Below are 11,378 nucleotides of genomic sequence, written 5' to 3'. Positions count from 1 at the left end.
TTGCTCTCAACTCTACTACAACAGAGATTCCTTTAATTAATACTTTCTTTTTTATCTGCTCTACTGTGACAAACATTCATTAAAATCTTTTCAGTCACTGCTCTCTGGTCTTCTATGACAGAGATCTTTTTACTTAATATATCCTTCTCTTTTTTTTCTTTTCTTTTCCTTCTCATCTTTCTCTTTTATTTTCTTACTTCTTTTCTTTCTCTCTTCATTTCTTCAATCTTTTAATTCTTTATCATAATTTAACTTCACATTCTTTCCTCGCCTTTCCCTAATGTCTTATGAAAAAGAATCATAAGATTCTTAAATTAACTATGTCCTCTAAAGCTTTTAAGGGTTCTTCAGTTTGCTCTTCTCTGACTTAAATATTCTTAATAAAAAAGATAACAATAATATAAATAAGATAATTTAAATGATAAATAAATAATAATTGTATCTTTTCTAAAAATAAAAACTTAACTTCGTAAAGCTTTTATTCTTAAACTCTTCTTATCTATGTTTTAAACTCCAAACTTTTAAATATTCCTATTTTAACCAAACATTTTTACAAAATTATATTTGAAATTTTACTTATCTCAGTATTTATAAAAGTAACCCTGAACTTTTATAAAATACCCATTTTTACCCCATACTTTATTTCTTACCCAAAATACTCCAAAATGTATATAATTACAAAACTAACTTCAAGTTTTTTATTAACTTACTATTTCAATATCAAATATAAATTTTATTTCCATGATTATAGCTTTACCAAAGGAACGAACTCCATTCCCCAAATTCTTCAAGTTTTTCGCTTGATTTTTAAGTCTGTTTTTGAGCTTTACAGTTACCGATTTCTCATAGTTTTTCATTCAATCTTCCAATCACTAAATCTCATCAATTTTCTCAAAATACCACATCACAATAGTCCAAAAATTATTAAAACAACCACAGCTGAGCTGTTCCTCATAGCCAAATCAATAAATCACAAGCAACAACAATAATTCAACATAAATTCATTCAAACTCAAATAATAATCAACCAAATCAACATTCACTTATCAAATTCACATTTAATTATTATAAAGTTACCAAACCATATCTCCGTATAAAATCAAAATACTCGAAACTCCAGAGAAATTTTCTGATCGAGCTACCGAAGAGGAAAACGTCAGAAATCATTTGTACTTCCTAGAACTCCAATTGACCGAACTCAAGGAGAAGGGAAGTTACGTCACCGTCAACTTCTACTGAACAAAAGTGACACCAACACGTAGAGAAAGAAGATATGAATACTTTTACCAAATTAGATTTTTTATTAGAGTTATAGATCGCAAGAAATCAAAGCCGGAAGCTCGAAAATTTTCACGATTTCTCTCTTCTCTCTTAGTCACTCTTTTCTCTTATTGTTCGGTGGTGAAGGAAGAAATAATTGAAGCATAGGCGATGATTAATGGAAATAAGAAAACATGTGTCATATTATGTATATACATATATGTATACAAGCCACCTTGGCTTTCTTTCTTTTTCTCCCTTTACGTTTTGTTAAATGTAACCAAATAATAATAATAATAATAATAATAATAATAATAATAATAATAATAATAATAATAATAATAATAATGATAAATTGATAACTAATAATATATGAGAAATTCTTTTTCTTTGTCCAAATTATTTTAAGGTTAAATATATATGAGTTACTAATATAAATGACATTAATAACTTAAAGATAAAATATATACGATGAAATATTAACAAAACTAAGCTCATCGAAGAGTATCGATATTTGCTCATATCGAACTTAATAATAATATTATTAACTAAACTCTATTTTTAAGTTAAAAATATCAATTTCTCAAATTAAAATATACATATAATTTTTATTACTTATAAACGACTAGAATTATAGTTTTAATTTTGTAAAATATTTTATCACAAAAAAATATATATAAGAATATAAATTTGATTAAATTCAAATCGTTACAAAAATTAATTTAATTATTTATAATAAAATAATTTTTAAAATTAAGGATTCCAATTTATAAAAATAAATTTTAACTTATTTATATTTATATTTTTAAAATTGAGGGTCGTTATAGAAGTCGTCGTAATATCCTCGCAGTTTAAACCATTCTGCTCGTACGAGCACAAGGGTTTAAACTGCGAGGATATTACGACGACTTCTATAACGACCCTCAATTTAAAAAAAAAAAAAATATATATATATATATATATATATATATATATATATATATATATATATATATATATATATATATAAAAGTGTTGTGATTTGTATCTATATATGTTTTTTTTAAAGAAAAAGAAATTTCAATTTTTCAAAGAAAACAGCGATAAGGTTTCAAGTTAAAGGTTCCTATTTTATTATTAAGTATATGGAAGTTGTCGTAATATCCTCGCTTGTGTACTTTAAACCCGCCTATGGTAATGCATCCTCTATTTCTTTTTGGGCAAAACTTTTTCTCATATTTTCTTCTTAAAATATAACTTAATTTTTTTCCAACCATATTGCGTTTTTAATACATGATTTTGTTTGATTATGCACCTAAACATCTTTCAAGATATTTGAGGAAATATTTTTGCTCTTAGTCAAACTAGTTTTATTTTTCAAACATTGCATAATATACTTCAACTTAAACTTGTTCTAACATGACGCAATATTCATGCTTTTGTTATTCGTTTGCAAAATGTTTGTTGCATACTTTTTCTTTCGGAATGTGAAATAATTTTTCTTAAACTTTTCATTCTTTATATCAATACAGAAGAAGGTGTTTCTAATTTCTAATCATAATTTTAAATTTTGTGAGCGCCATCATTGGCTTTAGTCATTCTTCTTCTATGATCTCATACTTCCATGACTCGGCGTGAATTTGTTTCAAACTAATGCACTATTTTTTCTCTTATTATTCCTATTGGATTTATTTGATTCGGGAGTAATTCTTAACATTGAAAATTGATCTTTCTTTCCGGCAATACTTCATTGCTTGTACATCTTTGTTTACTTGTGATTTCAGCAATTCTTCCAAATCCTTATGAGTATTGTCCTTGTCACTTGTCCTTCTTCTCTAAGGTCTTGTATCCTTCTAATTAAACTTGAGATTTATTTTGGTGTCACGTGCGACCTTTAGATATAGCAAGCGATACGTTAGTTCTTTAGGACGCGGTCATGGACGCGAAAGGTGAAACTTGTAAGTGTGCGATGTCACAGAAAGTTGTGGAGCTTTGATTCGTGCGAAAGAGTTTGCGGATATTAGACTAGGGTTGGCAGTGGGGTGGGTACGGCGGGTTTTTGCCTTACCCGACTCTACCCCTCCCTCTTGTCACTCCACTACTACCCGCCCCACTCCTACCCCCGGGTACCCGTCCCACCCCTACTCGCCCCTATAAAAATTAAATAACATTTTAATTTTTACATATTCATATATAAATTATGATAAAAACTTAAAATTTATACTTAAATTAAAAAACAAACATAAGATTCATACAATGTCAAATAATTTGAAATTAAAGAAAAGTTAATGTTTGATTACTACAAATTTAACACCATAATAAAAAAATTGCATTATTAAATATAAATGTAAAACCCAGTAATAACCAAGTTGGGTTGGTCTAGTGGTTAGCTCACTAGTCCGCTTAAGCAAGTACCGGGGGTTCGAATCCTGCCTTGTGCATGCAGCAACCCATTGGCCATTGGCCTGCCAGACTGGGGGATACCATGGGAAACAAAAAAAATCTAATAAATTAATAAATAATTAACTAATAAAATAATTATGAGCCAAAAAAATATAAAATTAAATTTTATAATTTAGAGATGTAAAAATATTTATAATAGGAATTAAAACACTAATTTTAAAGGTTTTGACCCAAAATTAGGCTAACAGACCGAACCACTTAAATTGGGTCCATATTAGGCCTAAGGTCCAACATATATAAGCTTTCCATAGGCTCTCTCTCTCCCTCCATTCACAAGAAACACACTGAGTTGAGGTGAGAAGTGAGGAAGAACACTTAAACCCCATACACTATTCACCCCAACCTTCGTTCGCCCATAACTTTCAATTTGGAGCTCCGATTGTCGAGCCGTTTGCAGCCACGTGTTCATCTTGGAGTCGTCTTCATTTTTATCTAAAAAAAGTGGTAAGAAACTTTATAATTTGTATCCAATTTCTTTCTTCTTTCTGGATTCGTGTTTTAGTATGAGTATTGATTGATTTTGATAATTTTGGTGGTTTAGGTACAATCAAATATTGGATAATTGTTGGGTTTTATCCCAATCATCAATGGATAAGGTATGAAAACTCTAAACCTTTGTGGTTTGTCCAATTTTGTGTACTCTAATGCTAATCTAGTGAATTGTATGAACTAGCTTGAGTTTATGTTTAATTGTAGTTGAATTGTCAAATTGGAGCACTTGGGATGAAGCTTTGGGGGATGGGAATCCAATTGGTGAGGACTTGGAGAAGTGGAAGCTTGAGGGACATAAGAATTTGAGGTGTTCTTTGCTTAAGGAGGAATCGGCTAAGGTATAGTTTTGGTTTCTCATAGTTAATGTATAATGTCACGTGAAAACTTAGGCTAGTTGACTTTTGGATAAGTTGAATTATGTGAATTGCTAATATCAGTGATCTTGATGGAAACTATTAGCTGAATTTGTATGACGATACGTTGTAGTAAGTAAATGGTGCATGATAATAGAATGAGTTGTATGTATACAAAATGATGATAGTTGTTGATGTTGATGGGGAATTGGTAATAATTGTGAATGGTGAATTGTGAATTGGATTGAGTAATTAGGTGTGTAGTGATTGAGGAAGGTTGGAGAGGTAATTGGTATTGATTATGGTTATAGTTGAATAAATTTTGATTGAGGATTTTGGAAACTAAAGTTTTGGAAAACTTTGGTAAAAGATAATTTTTGACCAACTTTGGCGGATCATAACTTGGCTTCTGGACCTCCAAATTTTGTAAAACTTGTTTTGAATAAAAATTGGGTTCGTAAAGTTTAGAACGCTCAAAGAACAGATAAAAATTATTTTTAACAAAAACGTTATGCACGTTTGAAGTTGGGAGTGTAAAATTGGTTTCTGGAACTTAATTAGTAGCTTTTGCAAAATTATGATGGGCATGCGTACACAGACATGCACGCGATGTGAACTCTCGACTTTGTCCAGACGTCCCACGTACGCAGACATGTGCGTGCGTACGCGGAATAGGCCAAACGAGAGGCTCGCGTACGCGGACTAGGGGATGTTTTCACGCCCAAGGGCTTGTGCACGCGGACAAGGGGTGTGTACGCGAGATGGTCAAATTTCATATTTTCGCGTATGCGGACATGGTATGCGTACGCGAAACCCTTATTTTCTGAAAATGTTGTTTTTAAGTTTTAAACTATTACTCTATATTTCCAAACCTCTGTAACTACCATTTGAGATTCTCTAGCTAGTATTTAGGCTTTTGGGTGAGCAAGAGCGTACTGATAAAATAAAAGAGGTAGTTTCTATTTTGTAATTAGAGCTGGAGCCTTAGGATTACAGAGTATTGTGGGCAGGTTAACTAGAGTAGTTTTGTAAAGTGTATTGAATTTATTAAAGAGAAGATATTGAAATATTAGTGGAGATAATTTTGAAGAACTATATGTTAATTATAAATATAAAACTGGGCGTGTTTGATTTATAAATGTGACTGTTTGATCTCGAGCACTCTTTCTCGAAAGTGCAACCCCAGCGAGATGGTGGAAGGTAAGGATCCCCTTCTTTGTTCCTCCTGGTATTGTAAAATTGCCTCCAGCAAGATGGTGGGAGGTTAGGATCCCCTCCTTTATTCTTCCTGGACATATGAGAACGTACCTCCTGGGTAGATGCAAGGGTTGTGGTTCTCCCCATTTGCTCCAGGTTCGTTAGTTGAGGCTTCCCAAGTAGATGCAAAGGTGTGGTTTGGCATATTTTCTCCGAGATAAGATGGGTTGATCTCCATGGGTAAATGCAAGGTTGTGGTGCACCCCACTTGCTCCGAATTGAGATGATTGTGAGCTTCCTGGGTAGATGCAGTGGTCGCCCCACTTGCTTCAAGATGGTATTTATGATTGATCTTAGTCTCCCTAGGCAAACGTAGTGACTTGCCCCCATGGGTTTCAGGTTGAGATTTGAGACTTCTTCGACCCAGCCACGCAATGGATGATTGGTTATTTATATATAAATGCATATGCCTTGAGCATCGCACCGCTGGGACTGTTCAGAGTTTGCTACCAGACATGTTGGGTTTGGTTGGATAACTGACAGATGATATCATCGGCCATAGGGTAGACATGCATCATGTGCATTTGTATATTTTGCTTGAGTGTGCATTACTTTGGTTTGCCTAATTGATTAGCCATGCTTATCAGCTATATGTCCTATCTGCGGTAATTGCATGCTATCTGTGTTTTGTTTGCCTGTCTTGTATATTTTTGTAACTGAGAGATTCCTCATGCTTGTGGAGGTGATGCTCAGGGTAGTTCTACCAATGATTAGGAGGTCTGGGCTAACAGGAGGTAAAGAGTTAGATTAGAACTAGAATCCACAAATAGATTCCCCAATTTCTGGTTTAGTATACTTCTTTAAGTTTAAATCTGAGTGTCGAAGTTCTAGAAATACCTCTGACTTTCTCGGGACCTTATATATTACCTATGTTAGCACCTTTACCATGCTGAGAACTCCCGGTTCCCATTTCCATACATATTTTGTTGTTTTTCAGATGCAGGTTGAGAGGCACCTCGCTGAGCGTCTGGGATTTCCTGTGCAAGCGAAGTTTGGTTTTTAGGATGCTGTACTTTGAACTTATGCCATGTATATATATAAATAGATTCTTCTCTGTATATATTTTATATTTGTCCCTCCTAGAGGCTATTTTGGAGAAACATGTGTCTTGTTTATGTCTTTGGGATATTTTTGGTTGTGTATATATATATATACTCCGGCCGGCCTTTGCTTTGCAGGTTGAGTTAGGTGCTTGATACTGTGTATTTTGAAACTCTGATCTTTATATATATATAGAGATAGTTTATCTTTCTTTTCGATCCTCTTTATCCTTATGTGCTTATCCGTTTGAGTTTGATGCAATTTTTTGTTACGCTTTTGTTTAACTTATCTTTCAAGGCTCCTAGTTTATTATGAATTCTTTCACCATACTTATATACATCTTTTGTTTCTAGAGTTCATAGCATCTCACCATCTTTGATTTATGTCCTAGGCATAAAACTCTGTGTGATAGGGTGTGATGAGCGAATAATTTATACGCTTTTTGGCATTGTTTTTAGTATGTTTTTAGTATATTTTAATTAGTTTTTATTATATTTTTATTAATTTTTAAATAAAAATCACTCTTCTAGACTTTACTATGAGTTTGTGTGTTTTTCTGTGATTTCAGGTATTTTTTGGCTGAAATTGAGGGACCTGAGCAAAAATCTGATTCATAGGCTGAAAAAGAACTGCAGATGTTGTTGGATTCTGACCTCCCTGCACTCAAAGTGGATTTTCTGGAGCTACAGAAGCCCAATTGGTGCGATCTTAATTGCGTTGGAAAGTAGACATCCTGGGCTTTCCATCAATATATAATAGTCCATACTTTGCCCGAGATTTGATGGCCCAAACAGGCGTTCTAAGTCAGCTCAAGAATTCTGGTGTTTAACTCCAAAACTGGCACAAAAGCTGGAGTTAAATGCCCAAACTGGCACAAAAACTGGCGTTTAACTCCAAGAAAAGTCTCTACACGAAAATGCTTCAATGCTCAGCCCAAGCACACACCAATTGGGCCCAGAAGAAGATTTCTGCATTAATTACTGATTTTTGTAAACCCTAGGCTACTAGTTCTCTATAAATAGGACCTTTTGCTATTGTATTTTCACACTATCAATCTTGGGATGTTTAGTCCTTAGACCTTTGAAGCTGGCCATTCAGCCATGCTTACACTATTTGTTCTTATGTATTTTCAACGGTGGAGTTTCTACACACCATAGATTAAGGTGTGGAGCTCTGCTGTTCTTCATGAATTAATACAAAGTACTATTGTTTTTCTATTCAACTCAAGTCTATTTCTTCTCTAAGATATTCATTCGTTCTTCAACTTGATGAATGTGATGATCCGTGACACTCATCATCATTCTCACCTATGAACATGTGCCTGACAACCACCTCTGTTCTAATAGCAATGGCTTGAATGCGTATCTCTTGGGTTTCTAATCTAAGATTGGAACATTCGTGGTATAGGCTAGAATTATTGACAGCCATTCCTGAGATCCGAAACGTCTAAACCTTATCTGTGGTATTCTGAGTAGGATCTGGGAAGGGATGACTGTGACGAGCTTCAAACTCGCGATTGTGGGGCGTGTGACAGACGCAAAAGGATCAATGGATCCTATTCCGACATGATCGAAAACCGACAGCTGATTAGCCGATGTTGTGACAGAGCATCAGGACCATTTTCACTGAGAGGACGGGATGTAGCCATTGACAACGGTGATGCCCAACATAAAGCTTGCCATGGAAAGGAGTATGAATGATTGGAAGAAAGCAATAGGAAAGCAGAGGTTCAAGGGGAACAAAGTATCTTCATACGCTTATCTGAAATACACCAATGAATTACATAAGTATCTGTATCTTTATTTTATGTTTATTTTCATCATCTTAAACTCCATAACCATTTGAATCCGCCTGACTGAGATTTACTAGATGACCATAGCTTGCTTCAAGCCGACAATCTCCGTGGGATCGACCCTTACTCACGTAAGGTTTATTACTTGGACGACCCAGTGCACTTGCTGGTTAGTTGTGCGGAATTGTGACAAAGTGTGATTCACGTTTGAGAGCTCCAAGTCCTTTGGCGCCATTGTTGATGATCACAATTTCGTGCACCAAGTTTTTGGCACCGTTGCCGGGGATTGTTCGAGTTTGGACAACTGACGGTTCATCTTGTTGCTTAGATTAGGTATCTTTTCTCCAGAATTTTTAAGAATGAATTCTAGAGTTTCAAGGTGATGTTCCCACCATCACAAAAGCTGATTGATTCTCATCAATTTAGCTATTGAATGTAATGTCCTACTGAAGCTTGGCCAAACATGTTTAATCCTTTTTAGACTGAAGCTTTAGACTAACATTGCATGATTCCTGGAATTCTTATTAAAAGTTTTGATTCTCTTTATTTTCTTTTTCATATAAGTTTCGAAAATCACAAAAAAATTTATAAAACCATAAAAATAAAAAAATATTTTATGTTTCTTATTTGAGTCTAGTATCAATATTTAAGTTTGGTGTCAATTGCATGTTTTTATTCTTCTTGCATTTTTCGAATACATGCAATATGTTCTTCATTGATCTTCAAGTTGTTCTTGATGATTTCGTTGCTCTGATCTTTAAATTCTCTTGTTTAGTGTGTTTTGTTATTTTTCATATGCATTTTTACATTGTTATAGTCCTTAGTATACAAACTTTTAAGTTTGGTGTCTTACATACATTGTTTATTTGATCTTAGTTGCATTTTTATTGTTTCTTATCATTAAAAATTCAAAAAAATATTTTCAAAATTATGTCTTTTCAAGTCAATAATACAGAGAATTGAAGATTCAGAACATTCAGCAGAGGAATCAAACAGAAAAAGCTGGGTGTTCAAAACGCCCAGTGAATAAGGAAAACTGGCGTTTAAACGCCAGCCAGGGCACCTGGCTAGGCATTTAACGCCGAAAAAGGTAGAGTTTTGGGCGTTAAACGCCAGAATGGGCACCATTCTGGGCGTTTAACGCCAGGATGACACTAGAGGGAAGATTTTGTTTTTAATTCACATTTTTTTTTCAAGTTTTCATAATTTTTCAAAATCAAATCTTTTTCAAATCATATCTTTTCAATCATATCTCTTTCAAAATCAATTTCTTTCCATTTTATATTTATTTTTACTATTTTCAAAAATCCTTGCTTCAATTCAAGATTTACTTCAAAAATTTTCAAGTTGTTACTTGCCTATTAAGAAAGGATCAAATTTTAAATTTTAGAATCATATCTTTTAATTTCTTGATAGTTAAGTAATCAACTTTAATTTTAAAAATTTTCTTTTTCTAAATTGATTTTCAATAATATCTTTTCAAACATATCTTTTCAATCACATCTTTTTCAAAATTAATTTTTTTCAATCATATCTTTTTCTAATTTCAAAATCTTTTTCAAAAATCACTTTATTTCTTTCCCAATCTTAGTTTTCAAAAATCTCAATCAAATTTTCAAATTTCTTTTTAATTATTTCAAAATCTTTTTAAATTATTTTCGAAAATTCTTCCCCTCTTCTCACATCCTTCTATTTAAAGGACTAAGACTCCTCATCAAGGTACAATTCGAACTCTGTCCCTCTTGATAAGTTCGAATTCCTTCTTCTCCACCTCCTCCTTCTATTCTTCTTTTCCTCTGACACCTCAAGGAATCTCTATAATGTGACATAGAGGATTCCCTATTTTCTTGTTCTCTTCTCTTTCATATGAGCAGGAACAAAGATAAAGGCATACTTGTTCAAGCTGATCCTGAACCTGAAAGGACCTTGAAGACAAAGCTAAGAGAAGCTAAAGAACAATTCTCTTTAGAGGGCCTAACAGAGCTCTTCAAAGAAGAAGAAACCATGGCAGCCGAAAACAACAATGCCAACAATGCAAGGAAGGTGCTTGGTGACTTTACTGCACCTACTCCTGATTTTTATGGGAGAAGCATCTCTATCCCTGCCATTGGAGCAAACAACTTTGAGCTTAAGCCTCAATTAGTTTCTCTAATGCAACAGAATTGCAAGTTTCATGGACTTCCATTAGAAGATCCTCATCAGTTCTTAGCTGAGTTTTTGCAAATCTGTGACATTGTCAAGACCAATGGGGTTAACCCTGAAGTCTACAGACTTATGTTCTTTCCTTTTGCTGTAAGAGACAGAGCTAGAATATGGTTGGATTCACAACCTAAGGAAAGCCTGAACTCTTGGGAAAAGCTAGTCAATGCCTTCTTGACAAAGTTCTTTCCACCTCAAAAATTGAGCAAGCTTAGAGTGGAAGTCCAAACCTTTAGACAGAAGGATGGTGAGTCCCTCTATGATGCTTGGGAAAGATACAAGCAATTGATCAGAAGGTGCCCTTTTGACATGCTTTCAGAATGGAGCATCATAGGAATCTTCTATGATGGTCTGTCTGAACTATCCAAGATGTCATTGGATAGCTCTGCTGGAGGATCTCTTCATCTGAAGAAGACGCCTGCAGAAGCTCAAGAACTAATTGAAATGGTTGCAAATAACTAATTCATGTACACCTCTGAAAGGAACCCTGTGAATAATGGGACAACTCAGAAGAAAGGAGTTCTTGAGATTGATACTCTGAAT

General features: G+C 33.8%; 1 non-coding gene across 1 annotated transcript; it reads right to left on the bottom strand.

The window, feature by feature from the left end:
• Window positions 1-11,042: 11,042 nt before the first annotated feature.
• Window positions 11,043-11,150, bottom strand: LOC148544742 (small nucleolar RNA R71). The gene has a single exon (XR_015900580.1). It is a non-coding gene; the product is annotated as a small nucleolar RNA R71 (small nucleolar RNA).
• Window positions 11,151-11,378: the final 228 nt, after the last annotated feature.

The sequence above is a fragment of the Arachis ipaensis genome, chromosome B9 (assembly GCF_059453495.1).
Source record: "Arachis ipaensis isolate K30076 ecotype BB chromosome B9, ASM5945349v1, whole genome shotgun sequence".
Taxonomy (NCBI): Eukaryota; Viridiplantae; Streptophyta; class Magnoliopsida; order Fabales; family Fabaceae; genus Arachis; species Arachis ipaensis.
The sequence above is the reverse complement of the archived record's forward strand: the minus strand, read 5'-3'. Positions and strand labels throughout refer to the sequence as shown.